The sequence below is a fragment of the Papaver somniferum genome, chromosome 5 (genome assembly GCF_003573695.1).
Source record: "Papaver somniferum cultivar HN1 chromosome 5, ASM357369v1, whole genome shotgun sequence".
Taxonomy (NCBI): domain Eukaryota; kingdom Viridiplantae; phylum Streptophyta; class Magnoliopsida; order Ranunculales; family Papaveraceae; genus Papaver; species Papaver somniferum.
The window spans coordinates 166880588-166899508 of NC_039362.1; the positions used below are offsets into that span (position 1 = coordinate 166880588).

Consider the following 18921-nt stretch of genomic DNA (forward strand, 5'->3'; position numbering starts at 1 on the left):
ACCACATAATGACAATTACATCATCCATGACGTCATCGTGGGACCAAACCATAATTTTTAGGACCAAACTATAAAAAATATTTTTAAAATGGACCAAACAGAAAGTTGACTCAGTCAACTGGACCAAATTCTCTCTAATATATTATTTCTAGGACCTATTGGTATTTCCTACCTTATTTATTTTTCTAATACCACTAAATTTAATTGTTTACTGGCATGTTGTTCAGAGTAATTTTGAAAAGGCATTTGATAGAGTGAACTAAAACTAATTTGGAGTTTATTTTTATCAAAAGTGGGTTTTAGTAGCAAATGCTCTCAATTTTTTTATAGAATTCCCCTGCGAGTTGTCAGGGTGATTTTGACCACTTGTTGGTATTGTCTCTATTCTCAATTGCTCTACAAAACCCATTATAATGTAGGAAGAATATGCAAGTAAATAAGAACTTTGGAACCAAGGCACGATTAGTATCGTTATCTTTAAGACAAGACAAATTTGTAGATCTGCCAATAACGTTTGCGAGTGCAAAAAAAAAAGTTAATGGAAATTTGTCCTAGGAGACAATGGACCCAAACTCAATTGATGTTGTTCTAAGGATTTGCAGTACCTAGGAACAACCTGAACTTTCAGATTCGTAGAAGAGGGAAACCACCGATTGTAAGAGATGATGAGAAGAGAAACAGTAAGAAGTATATTCTGACTGCCCATCATAAGAATGAATTTATAGATCACTTGTGTCTCTTGAAAGAGATGCGTCCAATAGTCATGACTTCTCAAACAGTCACGACTGAAAATTCAAGTTACAAACTTTTCAGTTGTAACTGATTTGTAATTGCTTTAATTTGAATTTCAAATGACTTTGTAATACAAAAACATTTAATGACTTTCTCTGACATATACGATTAATATATGTTTCAAAATACCAGCCATTCTCCCTCATTTTGAGATATACATTTTGGTGATTCCTGAAACAAATACATAATCTGGTAAGTGTCTGTTAGACTTGAACTTCCAGTTAGCACCAATGCATTAAAGTTTTTTCAATTTTATGGTAACCGTAGTTTTGAACCACAAAATTTATGTGGCTAGCCGGACACATTGTACATATACGTTTCCAACATGAATCTGGTGTTCTTAAGTCTGCACGTTTATGTCCATGTGTGTATTCCCGGTTTCATGAGTGTTTATGAGACCGGTATGTATCTCATCGGAAGCGGCCAAATCTCCTTTCTCGTATATGTAAGCTTATCAAAGATGTTTTTATATTCTACATTTCTGCATAACACAATAAGCTTATTAAGAGTATAATACTCAACCTCAAAATACTGACAGGCACTCAAATTGTTAGATGCGAACACCCAAGTATGGAACTATCATTGTTCTAGTAATTTCCATCGTAATCATATGATCGACTTGTTTGTACCATTGAATCTAGCCTATGTTTCAAACCCTATATTGGGTTTCCATCGAATGTGATTGATTCGTAACATACCTTAGTCACATTCCTTTTGATGTTTTTTTTTTTATCTTTTATCGGCAAAGTCCCTTCGTCAAAGGATCAGCCAAGTTTTCAACAGACTTAACATATGTTAAACTAATTACTCAGTCTCTTAAAAGTTGTTTAATGTGATTGTTTCTAAGACCAGTGTGTCTTGACTTTCCATTATAAAATCTTACTCGTTGCGCGAGCAAGAGTCGCTTGACTATCACAATAAATGTTAATCGACGGAATAGGCTTTTCCCATAATGGAATCTCCATTAAAAAGCATCGAAGCCACTCACCTCTCTTACATGCATCACCAAAAGAAATCAACTCGGATTCCTTTGTTGAGTGAGATGTGCATATTTGTTTCTTGGATCCCCATGAGATAACACCACCAACAAGAGTGAAAATCCATCCAGTAGTTGATTTAGACTCCGTATCGGTGTTCCAGCTAGCATCATTATAACCTTCTAATACAAAAAGGTAACCTTGATAATGTAGTTCATAATCAATTGTTCCTTTGAAATACCTAAGTAGTCGAGCAATACCATCCCAATATTCTTGACTTGGATTACTAGTAAGTCTACTTAGCATGCCAATAGAAAATGCAATGTCGGTTCTGATACAATGCGTAAGATACATTAAACTACCAATTAACGTCGAGTATTATAGTTGCGACTTGCATCTGCCATTATTTCTTACTAATTAACATTAGGATATTAATGAGTTGAAACAGGTATTTGATTGTAATGACGAAACTTCTTTAGGATGTTGTCTACGTAATGTGACTGTGACAGTATGGTACTATCACCATCCCTTTTTATCTTGACACCCAAGATCATGTCAGCTTCTCCCATATCCTTCATATCAAATTTAGCAGAAAGAAACTTTTTAGTTTCATTCACATATTCCAGATTTGTTCCGAAAATTAACATATTATCCACGGATAGGCAAATCATAACAACACCATTAGTATCAAATTTATTGTAGATGCATTTGTCTGCATTATTTATATAAAAGTCGTTTGACAATATTATCTTGTCAAATTTCTCATGCCACTGCGTGGGGGCTTGCTTTATGACGTGTAAAGATTTGTGAAGTTTATAAACTTTACTTTCATGGCCTGATTTCACAAGCCCTTCTGGTTGTTCCATATAGATTTCTTCCTCTAATCCTCCATTCAAAAAAGTTGTTTTTACATCCATTTGATGAACCACTAACCGGTGAATTGATGCAAGTGAGATCAGTAGCAAGTGAGAACTGGATCTCACTTGAACTAATTCGTTCTACTGATGCATACGTATCAAAGAAATCAATGCCTTCCTTTTGTATAAAGTCCTTGGACACTAGCTGACCTTAAACTTATTTATTGAACCATCAATATCAAACTTCCTTTAAAAAACCCACTTGCAACCTATGGGTTTTGATCCAGTAGGACAATCAACTAATTCCCATGTTCCATTGGAAATGATAGAATCCGGTTCATCTTGAATGGCTTCTTTCCATAGAACTGCATCTGGAGAATTCATTGCCTCTTCATAGGAACCAGGATCTCCATCTATGACCATCACAAATTTAACATCTTTTTTTATTTCGTATCTATCACCTTCAACGAGAAAAAGATATAAATCTGACATGAAAGAGTATTTTGTGGTTCCAGCGAAACTTGTGGATTGGGATCGTTATATGTTGAGTTCCTCACCAGTAATACCATCATTTGCAATACTATGTTGAGTTTTCTCACTAGCAGTAATACGATCGTTTGTATTACTGTATTCAGAATTACATAACTCTTGTTTATCTTTAGCATAGATATGCTCAAAAAATTCAGCATCCCTTGATTATATAATCTCATTGGTTGCAAGATTTAAGAATCTATAAGCCTTACTATCCTTATACTATCCAATAAAAGCACACTTATAAGTTTTAGGTCCTAGCTTGGGTATCTTAATGTCTAGTATTCTTACATACGCAAGGAAACCCCAAATTTTAAAGTACCCTAGACTTAGTTTCCTATTAAACCATAACTCATAAGGTGTTATACTGGTTTTCTTATGTGGTACCTTTTAAGAATATGACATGTTGATAGTATTGCTTCTCCCCATAAGTTATTAGGTAGTTTCGAACTTATCAAGAGAGAATTAACCATTTCAGTTAGTGTTCTATTTTTCCTCTCGGGAATGTCGTTTTGTAATGTTGTTGCATTCTACTGAAAATTAATTTCAAATGAAAAGTTGTTTAATTTGAAATATTGTTGCATTTTACTTAATAAGTTTATTTAATTATAGAGGAGGGATCCATTGACAGGCCCTTATTTAACAAGTTCTTATAGTCCCTTGATAGTCGTTGGATGAGAATACAGGGATGTTTAAGATTAATTCACCATATTAGAGAAAATATGGATAGACCCGCGACCCGTATGATGTTCAACGTCTTCTCCTTCACACTTCACTATCTTCTGCAATTTATTATCTGGGAAAGAGTTTGATCCTCAAGGGTTTTTTGGTGTTTTGGGTGTAATAATTTTTGTATAATATTTCACTCAAATGGTATTATTCTCAGATGCATCGATTTCTATAAACAATTTTTTGAGGGATAACGTCACTCCATACTCAAGTAAATTCCGACTGAAAAACTAACTAATTTTTTGATACTTTCTACTTCTAATTAGTTTCAAAGTCACACATCTTTTCTTTTCTTTTGAAAAGGATACCAAAATGATGAATCGATCAAATTCCACCAGATAAAATTATAGTCAATGCAGATTCTCTAAACCCCTCTTCTTTCCCTCCTTCCCCAATCAGCGATGAATCAAATAAGCCAGATTGCCTCAAACCCAATTTTGGCTTCTTAACCAATGCTTAAAACTCATATCCTCTGATGGAGATCACCCAAAATTTTTAGATCCCCAATTATATCACCATCTAAAAAAAATCAATCTTTAATAGGCCGACCACTGTTAAAGAACAAAATTTGATTTTAGATTGACGCGACCTTGAATGTCAACTCAAGCATATTTAGATTTAATAAATTAGCTTCAATTTTGATAAAAGTTGTAGAAAATGAGAGAAAAGTGATTGGCTGGTGAGTTTTTCATTACAGGTCGTATGTTTACCTCGATTCACCCTGTTATGGTAAGTTAATCTTAACCATCCTTGTATCCTCATCCAACGACTATCAAGAGACTGTAAGAACTTGTTAAATAGGGGTCTGTCAGTGGATCCCCACTCTTAATTATAACACCACATTAACATCATTATATCGCATTAAATTCTCATACGAGTAATGAGAAACTTCTTGAGGATGTGAAAATGATCTTTGTATTCAAAATTATTTTTTTCCCATCTTTGCCCTTCTTCGCGAGATCAAACGAAAATTTCATCATAGGTTTCACCCCTAAGTTTGTAGCGACTTACTGAAAACACAGAGAGTACCAAAATACACTACCAACTTTTTCGTACGCAGCCTGTATGGATAAAACCTAATTACAATTCTGAGAGTTCAACTTAATGAATCTCAATCAAGGAATAATATTCAGATTCATATCTCTTTCTCTCACAATCAGAAAGTTTACAGAATCGAACCCGTGAACTTGATTTACGTGTGAGAATTCTTGGACGATTTCAAAAATCAAAATCCAAGAATCAATCAAGTTGTATCCAACAAACAAGGATGGATGTATATACTTTGATTGATTTACGTATAACCTGTGATATTTCAATTATAAAATAAACAATATAATACGGAAAAATGAATAACACAGACACCAAAAAAATTGTTAACGAGGAACCGCAAATGCAGAAATACTCCGGTACCTAGTCCAAATTGAACACGAAAATGTATTAAGCCGCTACAGACACTAACCTACTACCAATTAACTTCGGACTGAAATGTATTTGATACCGAATTAAACCCTCACAGCAATTCAGTTACAACCGCGTTCTTTACGCCTCTTGAATCCTAGGAGGACTCCACGCAAATAATTCCCTTAGCTGACGTCATTTACAGCCTAAGAGTTGCTTCAACTCAATTGAAGACTTTAAGCCAATCTGCCTCCCACAGTGAGCCTATATGTGTGATTTCCTTTTAAATCGTAGATCAAGGTGAGACTGGAAATCGATAGTAGTAGACAAAGTCTATCTAACCTCAAAATCTAAACTTATGCTTCTAGGAGAGAAGCCTAGATTATTATTCACCTCACAAGTATTAAACTTGTGGAATCAACAAAGTATGATACGAAGAGAACTTTGAAGATTTTTATCTATCTTTTTCAAGTGAGAAGCTTAACAATCTAACAAGATCAGGACACTCAAGCTATCAAGATAAACAATAGCTGGACCTGGCCTCACGGATCCCTATGAAGTCTTTTTAGTCGTTAAACCGTAAAAGGGGTTTTAGGATGAGGACGACTCTAGTTTACAACTAGGACACACAAGAAGTAGTGTCCGGATTCAAAGATCCAAGTTGTTTAAGGTTCCCCTTTTATAGACTTTCAAATCATAAGTTTCTTTAGGTTTTGAAAAGACGAGGGTACCCAAATATACCACAATCTTTTATTTTGATCACAACCTATACAAGACCCACCGTGTATAAAACTTTTGGAAATACAACCACTCAAGGAATATTTCAACATAGTGTCCACTTGATATAGGGTTAGTCCGAACTGGCCTAACTCATGAATTAAATATCAAAGGAAAGTGGAGAAAACCAATACACTTTGTGTGATTGTCTATGGATGTGGAATCGAGACAAATAACCGAAACCAATGGGATCAATATCAAGTGCCATGTTAACGTACAAAGTGCAATTTACTTTAATTATTATAAAACAATTATAATGCGGAAATTAAAAGTAAATGGCACAACAATATTTTGTTAACGAGGAGACCAAAAATGTAGAAAAACCCCGGGACCTTGTCCAGAATTGAATACTCTGAGCATTAAGCCGCTATACAAAATATAAACCAACTTCGTATAGTTGAGACCAAGCAAATAAACCTGTAGTTCACCTAGTTTCGTATGTATCCCTACGCCTCCAACTTATAATAAGTCACGCACTTGAAACAATTCCTTTCGTTCGTATTCCAAACAGTAAAGGAACAACAAATCTGTTCGGTAACAATTCTTTTCAAACAAGTGATATGACTTTGACAAAAGGCTCTTCCGTTTATCCCAATAAACTCCTTTGTCAGGTCCTTGGATCTATCTTTTCAACAACTACCAAAGTAATTGTTAAGATTATGCAATCAATACTTTTAATCACAAAGAAACGTATTGATGTCGATCTACTCAACTAATCAATCAAATATATCACAAAGATAAACCGATTATAGTTGGATCCTTTTCAGCCGAAACAAGTTTTGTACACACCAAAGATTATGAACCCAAATATCTTCTTTGTCTTTAAATCTTCTTTGATCTTAAATAAACACCTACACACAATCAACTTAAATCTCTTGTGATCAATCACACACAGAACGGAGTCTGTTAACAACGAATTATCACAATACTTCTTTAGATCTACAAACAATCTAAATATCCCCGTCGAAACTTCGATCTAGTTTGAGTGAATCTTATATCAGAAGAGAAGATTCCCAAGCATAAACAAACTAGGTGCAATCAAAGTTCAACAATCGTTAGTCAATCAAATCAATCGAAAACTAATAATAAACTGCAATTATCTAATTTCCCACCAACGGTACTCGTAGAGCTTCCCAATCCAAAAAAAGTCTTTAAAATGAGCGGTTGGTAAGAGATTTCGCCTAATTAGGGTATTTTCCTCTCCGAATAGACGGCTCTACCAGTAACAACACAACTAGGTAGTTTTGCTGGCTCTGAGGATTAGTTTGCTAGAGATGCAAACTTTAGTATTTATAGACAAGGAATTTTGGACACCTGTTTGAGGGTGAAACAATTTCTGCTGATTTTGGTAATTTCGGGTGTGTGGGTGAGAAACGAGTTTAAACCCTAAACAATGTACTGCAAGGGAGTACTTTAGATTCGAGAGATCAATTTGTAAAAAATCCGGCCTAAACCAAGAAATGGTCGTTCTAGACTTACTTCGGTCACAAAGTGAAGGAGAAGGGTTGGTTTTGAGGAGAGAATGTTGAGACCAGAATAGTTGATTCTGGAAGAGTAGTTGTTTCACGACTTGTATCAGAAAGTGGGAAGCTAACAGATGGAAAGATAGCAAATATTTTCTGAGTGTTGTATCCTCCTGACCTGAACTTGTTGTTCGGTGAAAATAGGCAAGACCTATTTATACAAGTCGAAGTGAAACGTACTCTGGTCTCGTAAGAAATGGAAAACAGATGAGTAAATGGGAGGAGGTGGTAACCGGTAACGCCTGAAATTTATGTTCCATAAAAGAAAGCAATTCACCATTACTCCTTGTATTTACTAACCGCATCATCCTTATGACACTGTCTTATAACGGGCGTAGTGTACGCCGCATGTTGTAAACCGCCAAACCAATACCCAATGAGCATCCCAAAGTTTGTGACATGTGTTGATGTCTCGAGTGTTTTCATGGAAAACATGTAGCATGTTGTTGTTCGCAAGTTGAGCTTGGGAGACTTGTCGGCTCGGTGGTGACCTTCGACGGTCGAGATTTTGCATCTTGAGAGGAAGGGTAGCCGTTGATTATTGCAACCCTTCGTTTGGTAGCCAGTGGCATGAAAGCATCGCCGGTACGGCTTTAATATGTCCTAGTTTAGGCGCAGCCAAAAGTTATGGTTTTGGCTTTGTTTGGGCGCGACCAAACTAGGGCTTTGCGTCGGGCCAAAGGTTGCCATGCCAGCCGCACCTCCGCGCCAAGGCATGCCAGCCGCACCTCCGCGCTAAGGCATGCCAACCATGCCAGCCGCACCACATGTGCCAATGGCATGCCAATCACCTTGTTGCGCCATACCATGCCGTCCTTCCCTATGCGGCTACCAAAACGAAGGCGTGCGATGTTCACATGTGGCATGGTCGGCATGCCTTGGCGTGGTTTAGGCGCGACCAAACTAAGGTTTTGGCGTTGGGACAAAGGTTACCATGCGTTGTTTCATTCCTTTAGTTATTAAGGAATATCTTTGAACAATAAAAGATAAGAGTTATTGCACATGTTCAAAGTATGTCGACATCTTTACTTTGTAAATCCTTTTTCATATTTACAATCTTGGAACCGATTTGCCACACTTCCAAACAAGTTTAGAATTAGTTCATATGAATTCCAAGAACTATGTAATTGATTATCCTATTAAATCACCATTAATGGGTTTCACGGTTCTACCTCAACATAAATATTCGGTTCTACCTCCAAGTGGGTACTAGGATCGGTTACACTAGTTACCATAAAATGGATAACTAAGTACTAGGATCGGTTACCACTTCTTATGGTAAAAGTTGTGATCAGTTGACCAAGTTATAGGATCGGTTACACCAACTTACTAAAACTTGTTAAACCTCTTACAAGGATCGATTACACTCCCTCTTGTGATCGTTCACACCTCTTACTAGGATCGGTTACCCAATGGCTAGTATTTACCAAATTCAATATATTGATCTTACCATCTTAGGTGATTACTTAAGATCGGTTTCGCTAATAAAAGTCATACCAATACAAAAGTCAGGCCTTGTGAATAGTTTTACCAAGATACATAAACAAGTATGAGCCATTATGCTAAACACACATATTGGTAATTCAAAATATTTGCAATGAATAACAATACCAAATAAGCCTAGCGATTTCCATTTCGATTCACAAAACAAGTTTATGAATTTACTTCCTTTAAACGAATGTAAAACATTGTTTCCTAGGACGAAATCTTCACCCATACCCATACATAATCACAATAGCATTCATACGATTATGTCGATGTCTTATATACGAAGTTCAAAAGATAGACGTTATACTTTGTATTGCAATTCCTTAATACTATGTCTAACTAGAGTATAATATCACAGCTTCGCAGTTATGTTTTCAATATGCACGACTTGAAAGATACGTTATGGAATGAAACAGTTCAAGTCAAATATTACTAACCTCAAGTGGAAGGATGATGTCGTCGTTTTAGCTCCTTACTTCTTCACATTCTTCAATTCTTCACGTAATACTTGTAATGTCTCATATCCTAATACTTCCAAGCTAACCTATACAAAGTTGACTCTAGTAAATAATCAAGCGACTCTGTAAATGAGTTTTGGTTCACTAAAATATGACGACCAATCTTGACATACCAATGCTTGGGGGGTTCAACCAAGTTATGCTCTAACAGGTTTAAGCTAAGATATCTTTGGAACCAAGCAAACAATATCCACCATTAGATGAATCTTTGAATCTGATTAAGATAACAAGATATACACTCTAGTTAGGATGAACCGTAAACGAACCATGTACAAAGAAAACATTCATGAATGGTTAGCCGAAACTAGCCAACTGAACTATAAGCTTAATCATTTTTATAAACACTTGAGACTTTTAATTTTGAATCACAATCATAAGATATAATGTGATCAATCATGTTTATGTAGTGTTCCAAAATCGACAGATCTTTTTTAGTTCGTGTACTGGTTTACGTACCATTTTCGGGTCACAGTTCACAAACTTTTTATGGTGTGGATATCGGGCATGATATCACTAAGTCGCTGCGGAACTATAACTATGTTGGTACGTGTACTCGGCTCTAGACCTATAACAGTTTTCCCAGTTTGTAAAAATGGTATTAATACTGTCATGTATCCAGATATTCAATAGTTTTATATTTCTCTTTAGATTGATTTGAAACATTCCAAAATAACATCACTGACACATATCATTGTTCCAGACTATTTTCGAATGATAATCTTGAATCATAATTTTAGTTGCGAACAATAAATTATTTTTAACCAAAATTCATCAAGTATGAATAAATGTTCATTAATCTTAGTCATAAATATTTCGAGAAGTTCCTTAACTTGGTAATTAGTTCTCGAAATTTTTGATATGCTTACGATAGTCTAATTTGTTATACGACAATGTCTCATAGATAGAAAGGTGAATTCACTTGAGAAATATGTGGTTCAGTCTTCACTTACCTTTTGTTGAAAAAATTCTCCAAAAGCTTTGGTTGATCTTTGCCTTCAAATGATAGAACGTAACGATGACTGCCGTGATGTTCGTTTCTCAACTACACTTCTATCCTAATTCGAGACTTAACGAATTATAGACTAGAAATCAAGTTATAATTTTGACAGCTAAATTTTTCAACAAGATTGAGATAACAACACTTGTGAGTTCAACCGAGCAATGTTCTAACATTTACAATCCAAACTAAATCTATAAAATTCTTCAACTTGTTTCCTTATTTCCGAAAATCGATAGAACATTTGTGCACAATCCCCGTTGTAAGAGTTACATGTGTCATTGTAGAAGGTTTCATGATATTTATCCCGATAACTCTGACCGAATGAACCAGCTTGGCATCGTTCTTCACCCATCTCCGGATAGTATATTACAATCTTTCTGCAAAGAGATAAATATTCGTCTAAATAAAGTGAGGATTAGTCATATATCGATGGAGATTAGAGAGTGGGAGTATAATATTTTTGTGGAAGGTTGGTGTAGGTTTTGAAATTGGGATGAGTGAGATTTATTGAAAGTCGTTGGGGAAAACTAGTAGTTGGCATATAATGCTTGTCTTTAGATCAATTGAAAACCGTTAAATGACAATGGGATATTTTTATAAAAATTAATATTGAATAAAAACTTACAAATTAAAAAAAATTAACAATTAAAACTAATAGATGAAATAAAACTTAAAATTTACTCCCGCCGACTCTTTCATACTCTGCCCAAAGATTGACTCTTATATCTTCTCTTAACCTGTCATACAAATTTTAGTTTTGAATGTAATTAGTCATTTGCGCATAGTTCTTTGCACGCAAGGCTCTTCCTGGTTGAATCTCAGGATCGAATATTCATCTTCATAGTTAGTCCACTCCTTATCACGACAGATTTCCTGAATTACGATGTTACGTAGCATTATGCAAATGAGCATAGTCTTGTGCATTTCACGAGAAATTAAACCACTATATGGCCTACAAATGATAATGAACTTCCTCTTCAGTATTCATAAAGCCCGCTTCACATCCTTTCTCAACGCCAATTGTCGTTGATTAAAATGCCAGTATGAATGACCCAATTTGCTGGCAGGGGGGAGATAGTAACATGGAACCCAGGCTGGCCATTTTGGATGAATCTCATCCATAAGATACTACCCATGTGTGTATTGATGACTATTGATTGAGAAATGAACTTGGGGACAAATTTCATACTTTAGATCTTCAAACAGCAGCCACTTATGCAAAACACTAACATCATTTTATGAACCCGGAAGACCAAAAAAACTGTGTCATATCCAACAACCATAAGAAGCATCATCTTCAAGGATAACAGTTGGTTTTGGGTAATGACCATTATATATTCACCGGCCCAATAAGTATGACAACCTTTCCACACCCAATGCATACAGTCATGACTACCGAGCATTCTTGAGAATCCCTTGTCTTCGTCTTGCCTAAATATTTCTCTAACATCTTCCTCGGTTGGTTTCCGTAAATACGTACGTTGGACCAAAATGATTAATTATTACTTAGCAAAACAATGAAAGATACTTGAATGAAGAAGTTTTTCTGATACGAAGGTACTCATCGTTCAAATCCGCAGGTTTTCCACAACCTAGAATCCTTATGACCGAAATAACTTTTTGTTCAGGGCTATGACCTCTAATATTCAGCGCATCAATCTGATAATTAAATTCCGTAACTACCGACAAAGATCATTAATAATCTTTAACACCAAATGTCGGGCATGCTAAAACGATCCTGGAAATTTTGATCAGATTACACACAATTCAGAAGAAAATAATCGTGCATCATCTTCTGGTGGAACCATTCCCTCTCCTGATATGTATATCTTCTTGTGAATACTTCTTTTGGCTCCGGAACTCTAGGTATGTGGCCCGAATGTACGAGTATCATAGCGTTGTGTAGTTCTCTATCTTCAGCTTTTTCATCATTAAGTTGTTGCAACATCCGAAGATGCTCTTCTTGTTGTGGCGTAAGCCGATTAATATAAATTCACCTCTTTTCATCGGAACTCGCCATCGATGATTATAAAATTTAGGATTGAGAATACAAGTAAAAAAATAGGTAAATATATGTAGAACGAGGTGGGCATAATTTTGATGAAACAAAGTAGGCATATAGGAACGAAGTAGGGGAAATAGCTTTTAAACAATCTAATCTACATGGATCGATGGAGATTACAACACTAGCGATAATCATCATGACGCCGACGCTTTAACCGAGTACCGCTCTGCAGGATCTCCATCTCAACACTTTTCCCATTATGACGTGGCTGGTTTGTAGTGCCAGCAAATGGATTTTTTTTTTGGTGCATAGTATAGGAATAAGCCTAAGACACCATCCCAATTAGACGATCTACAAAAGGCACAGCGTTTCTGGTTAAAATTCGTGCTGAATGAGGTTAATTCTCAACTATATTAGACTGGGTCTTATGGGCATGCCCAACCCCTTCCCAAGCAAGAAAACCGTGGCTATATGTGCCTCTTCCCGCAAGCCTTTCCTAATGTGCGGAAATCCCAGCGGAAAGATTCTGGATACGACTAACCATTAGCTGTCCTCAAAAAGGTGAAAACGGCTAGCCAATAATCGTTCTTCTCATTGAAACCGGCCAATTATTACCCGTTTTCAGGAAAAACGGTTCAACATCATTCGTTGTTTGACCTTTTATAAAACCAAATAACTATATTTCCATTTCAAGATTAACATTATCTTCTGCAAACAAAAACACTTATCTTATCTCAGTGTGTATTCATCATTTGTGATATTTTTTTTTCTAGGGTTCTTTGTTTTGCTGTTGAATATTCAATTGTTGATCTGTGAAGCAACAAGTGAATGGAGAATTATGGGCTCGAATTGTTAATGAGTTCAGTCCGGAATTGGGGTTATTTTGTGATCTGAAAATTGGGTTTAAATTGAATTCTTCAACTGCGAAACAAGCACAACAACATCGTCAACAGGTAAGTGGGGTTTGTTGTCATGGATCGAGACTGGGTTTAATTCAGAAATAGAGGAAGGTGCTGATATGAGTGATTGGAGCATCCATTGGTAATGATGTTGATTGTGTTCGATAGTTGGAGCAGCCATTGGTAATGATTTTGGGAGTCTCTGGTGTAAAATGAAATTGGGTTCAATGGGAGCTGAATTTGAGATTGAAGTTACAACAACAACGAACACATAATTGGGGGTTTGAATGTGATTTTGTATTGTGAAATCTGTGTGCCTGGATTTTGATTTTGATTTTGATTTTGATTTTGTATTGTGAAATCTATGTTATAGAAAGAGAAATTTATCTGGGTCAACAATTGTTGACCAGTCAAATGGATTATCACCAATTCGGAGAATGATTATCCTTTTTTCATGAAATGGTCGTTCATTATCCGTTTTCTCTATCAAGAATGGATAACCATTATCCGTCCATTGAAAAAATAGGGAATTATCACTGGGACTAGGCTCTTCCCATATTGATGTGTAAAGGCATTTGGGAAGAGGTTGGGCATCTCCCATGAGACCCAGTCTTACTACTCTTCTTCCCAGTTCCCACCTCCAAAAACACCATTAATAATATGTCCCCCCAAAAATAATTTTGAAGAGCAAAACTAACTGAAGGAGCGAGTTTAAGGTGAGGAGGTAGCCATGGGAAGAACAATGGCTTGGGCAGCAAGATCAGATCATCTTGGAGGCATTCCACGAAAATTTGTAATCATGGGTGTAGGAAGTTTTTCCAAAGTTGTTGCTAGTCTTCTCAACTCAACTTCAGTACAAAATCCGGAAACCCTAATTCGTCTTGTTCGATCTCGTCCTCAAGGTGTTCCACTCATTACAGTTAGCAATCATATGTCCATGTTAGTAACTTATCATTCTTTACTCTTAAACCTCCAATTTTTGTTTGAACTATTGTTGATTTTTGATCCAATTATGTAGTAAGACGTTTGCTTATTTTCTGAATAATGAGAATGGAAATTGGATGTTATTAGGATGGATGATCCATTAATGTGGGGATTTAAGGGTTTCCCTACTACTGATGCAAGAGTGCAACGGTGGGTTTTGGCTGCTGAAGATATTTGCTTCAGAAATTCGATGTTATCATACTTATTCAGACTTGGTATGGACGTTCTTTCATCTTTGATATTGGTAATTGGTTTATATTTTATACAGTACCAATGTTCGATTTCAGTATACAATGTTGGCACTCTTTTTAGCTTGAGTTGGATTGCTGCTGTTAAAATTGTTTGACAGTTAGAAAGTGATCTCTAGAAGGATGTTAGCAGGAAAAATCATGAAGCATGAAACATATCTTTGAACACTGTGACAAGGTCTTTTTGTGCGAACGAGTTTCGTTCTGCCCACATTGGAGACCATATTTTATTGTATGATATATTTTTGTTCCCCTCGTAATGTTCTTGCTTCTCATATTCACACCTTTCGGAAGCTTATTTAAGTTGAGTGTCATTCGTCAAATGCTAAAGCAGGAACTTCTTTCTAAGCTGAGTGAAATGTATTTACAGGTAAATGCATACCCATAAAGAGGTGGTGGAATATATCAGGAGCACATGGAAGAAGCTCTTGAACGCTTGAGTGATGGAGCATGGGTATTCCTTTTCATATTGTAATTGTGTGCCTCTGCTTGACTAGTTATTTGCTCAATGAACACAAAACTAGGCGCTATTTGCTAAATGAATACGAACTTAGGCGCCTGAGATGGAATTTGTATTTGATAATATCCTTTTATCTGCTTCATAAAAAAGCCTACCGATGATAACTAGAAACTACCCATGAACTATTCTCTATCTTACTAGGGCCACAGTTATCATATTGGGTGCAATGTTCTGGAAGTCCACCTTCTACCTAATGGTTGTGTAGAGTTCTATTCCCTAGTGGTGTGCAGGGATACAGGACCAGCCATCTAATTGCCCTACGTAGAAGATGTCTTTTAGGTATGATGTTGATTGACTGACCCTTCTTCACTGCGATTGACTCTTAACAATCTAAATCTATGAGCCTCAATAGTCACCCTGAAATCATATTAACACCTGTCAATTAGTTGGATCAGTATGAAAAGCCGGTCGTCTGCTTTTTCAATTTATCATAAGCCACTTTATTCTTATTTCAATGTATGTGATTACTTGCACTTTATGGTCGTGTTTGGCCCCTTGGAAATGCCTATCCTAGGTTGGGTTATCAAGAAAATACATTTAAATTATGTTTGTCTTGTTATAATTTTAGTCTAGGATATGAACAACTAAATCTTCCTTGATTTTAGGAAGCTAAAAAAGTAAGGTTATGCTATTCTCCAAAATAGCCAGGATACCAATATCCTTGCCTGGGTTAGATGTTTATAGAGGTAGTTATTTTAATTAATCAAAATATTTTCAATTTTTTTAACTTTATTGGTATGTTTTTATTTTTTTCTCCAACAATTTTATCCATAATACATAATTATTTTATAAAAATACAGATTTAAAATATGGAGAGACAAACATAATACATGATAAACCCGTGATGGATATAACGGAAAGACAAATATCATCTTTATTAATACATCTTGAGATAATCCTGGTCAAGTTAGAGAAAAAAATTCCCTAGCTAAACTTTATGTAGTCAAAGCTCCCAAACACGGCCTATGGTTTTGAAGTACTTCTGAAGCTCTTTATTGTCTTTAAAGTGTAGTTGCATACGTTCCAGAGGGTAAAATATGCCAGGATGATGCACCTATTAGACGATTAAAATGGGGAACCGCCAGTCTCATTGACCGTGCACCTGTAACACCAATAGTTTTGCGAATCATATATCGTGGTTTTGAAGAGGTACTTGTATAGAATTTCACTTGCTGATTTCGTATATTTGTGCTGAATTTTTTATATAAACTTAAACCTCGAAAATACCCCGGAGATATACGAGCATAACTCTCCATGTACTCTGCTCGTATAGAGCTCCTAGAATTATAGTAGATGAAGCAGGACTTTCTCTGTAAACTCTCTCTTTATTAACTTCTTGCTTAGTTACAAATGAGACCATCACTGCCTATTTATAGGCTTACATGACCGACTACTCCTTATTCTAGACTTTTCTTTACACACTATTTGACCGACCTTCACTTTAGTTCACATTACAGGTAGAGTTGACTTACAAGTCTTGCTCTAGATAGCTCTAAAGTTTTCTTAACCGTCTTCATTCAAACATATCTAACAAACTACCTAGAATAATCTGGATTTATCTAACAATTACAACTTACATTCCAACAATTTGTTATCTTGCTGTTGTCACATTTTAATGTAAATACATCATGGTTATGAGGTTTCCATTGGATTAGCCGACTTTAGAAGGCAAGTGCCAACAAGACAAAACCACAAGGATTTTCTAACGTTTTTCTGGTGTATACTTCACATATTGTGGATTAAACACGTAGTATTTTGTGCCATCGTACCGTAATAGATCATGTGGGTTGAGTGTACCATCATCAAAATACCCAGTTAGGTTTTCTCTTCCAACTCATTTCATTACTTTGCTTTGCGTGAAAGGAGACTAACAGATGGTTTTTATTCCTCATACTAAATTATCACCAAATAGGACCATTGTTTGACTTGGAAATTATTGTTAGTCATGATGTTTCTATTATGATGTAATAAGACCATACATGCAATTTTTACTTTTGTCATTTTGTTTTGGCGAGTGTATCAAGAAATGTAGGATGTGCTGTTTTTCAAATTTGGTTGGCAGTTGGCATTCGAATGCGCAAAAAACAGTCACAACCGACTTTTTAGCTCGATCTGTGATCCTGTCCAAAATCAACCAAAAGTGCTACTATACTCTTTCTTTCTCTTTTGTTCTATTTCTCTCCCAAATCTTAACTGGTCGTCAGTCACATACTTCAGTTCCTGAGAGAGCAGCTGGTAATGTTTAATCAAATCCATCACGAGACAAATTTTCACTTGAACAGACATTATAATGTACATGTCTCAGTTGAGAACTAGTCCTGAATTTTTTGTCGAAGGTTTATTTAGGATATCATAAATGCAAACAGTCACAACTGACTTTTTAGCCCGGTCTGGGATCTTGTCCAAAATTAGCTCAAAGTGCTACTGTAATCACCCACTACTTTCTTCATTTGTTTGTCCTCTTTCTCTCACAAAGTTTAACTGGTCGTCAATCACATACTTTCATTCCTGAGAGAGCAGCTGGTAACATATTAATCAAATCTAGCATGAGACAAATTTTCAGATGAACATACATTTAATGTACGCGTTTCAGTTGTGTACTGGAGCTCAACATAAATGAATCAAACCTGGTAGATTAACTTGTGAAGTATTCAGCTTCTGTGATCTACATTATAATCGTTACTCTATTTGGTGATCTGCAATTTTAGAGGAAATTGTTAGCCATGGAAAGCCTAACAAAAAAATAGCAAAATGCTTATTGATTTTCACTAAAGATCCGATGTTTGATTTGTGGTTAATATGGCTATTTTAGTTGTGCTTAAAATCTTCCTTGTTTCATTTTCAGGTGCTGCCTCCGAAATCTTTCTTCGGAAGACGACCTCCAGTCCCACTATGGAACAAAGATATCAGGATAATTGTAGGTGAGCCCATAGAATTTGATCTTCCCCAGTTGAGGCAGACGGCTATATCCATGTCTCGAGGACAATCCTTTGACGGTGTGGGTTGGCCTACCACTTCCCGCCATGGTTTGAATGAGGCGGCACAGAGATGGCTTTACACAACAATCTCTGATAAAATCCGTGCTGTCATGGAAGACTTGCTTGGTTTTGGTAGCACATTATTTAAATTGAAGGTATGATTATTTACATTTAATAGTGAGGTCATTTTTTTGGTGAAGATAAGCAAGTCTTAGCATTGGCAACATGTTACATTGGGTATTAAAGATGAATCCCTCTGTGTTTGGTTGAGGATAGCAATATCCATTGAGAAAATCAACCAAAAATTATATTCCCTTGTGAGGAACAACATTTTTTGTATATCGGTCTCTGGAAATTTAGTTTTTTGAAGTATTAGAAATCCCGTTGTGTACAGTACTACTATAATTCTTCCCCTTCTAACCTTGAACTTCAGTCAGGAGTTGATTACTATGTCGGTATCCTACTATAATCCTTTTCTGCCACATTAAGTCGACATATTATTTAAGGATTATATTAAAAGCCATGTGCTGCAGTGTCTGGCTTTTTATTGATTCAGATTTTGTTAATCACATAACGTCATAGCTGATCTATCTTTTAATTGCGCATTTAGGAGACATTCCTTGATTATCTAATTTTCTGTCCACTGCTGCTGCTGCTAGTTGGGGAATTGCTGTTTTGCTATTGAATTTTTCAAATA

At 35.9% G+C, this 18921-nt stretch overlaps 1 pseudogene; it reads left to right on the forward strand.

Moving 5' to 3' along the window:
• Positions 1-13284: 13284 nt before the first annotated feature.
• On the forward strand, positions 13285-18673 carry LOC113283554 (annotated as a pseudogene).
• The last annotated feature ends 248 nt before the right edge of the window (positions 18674-18921 follow it).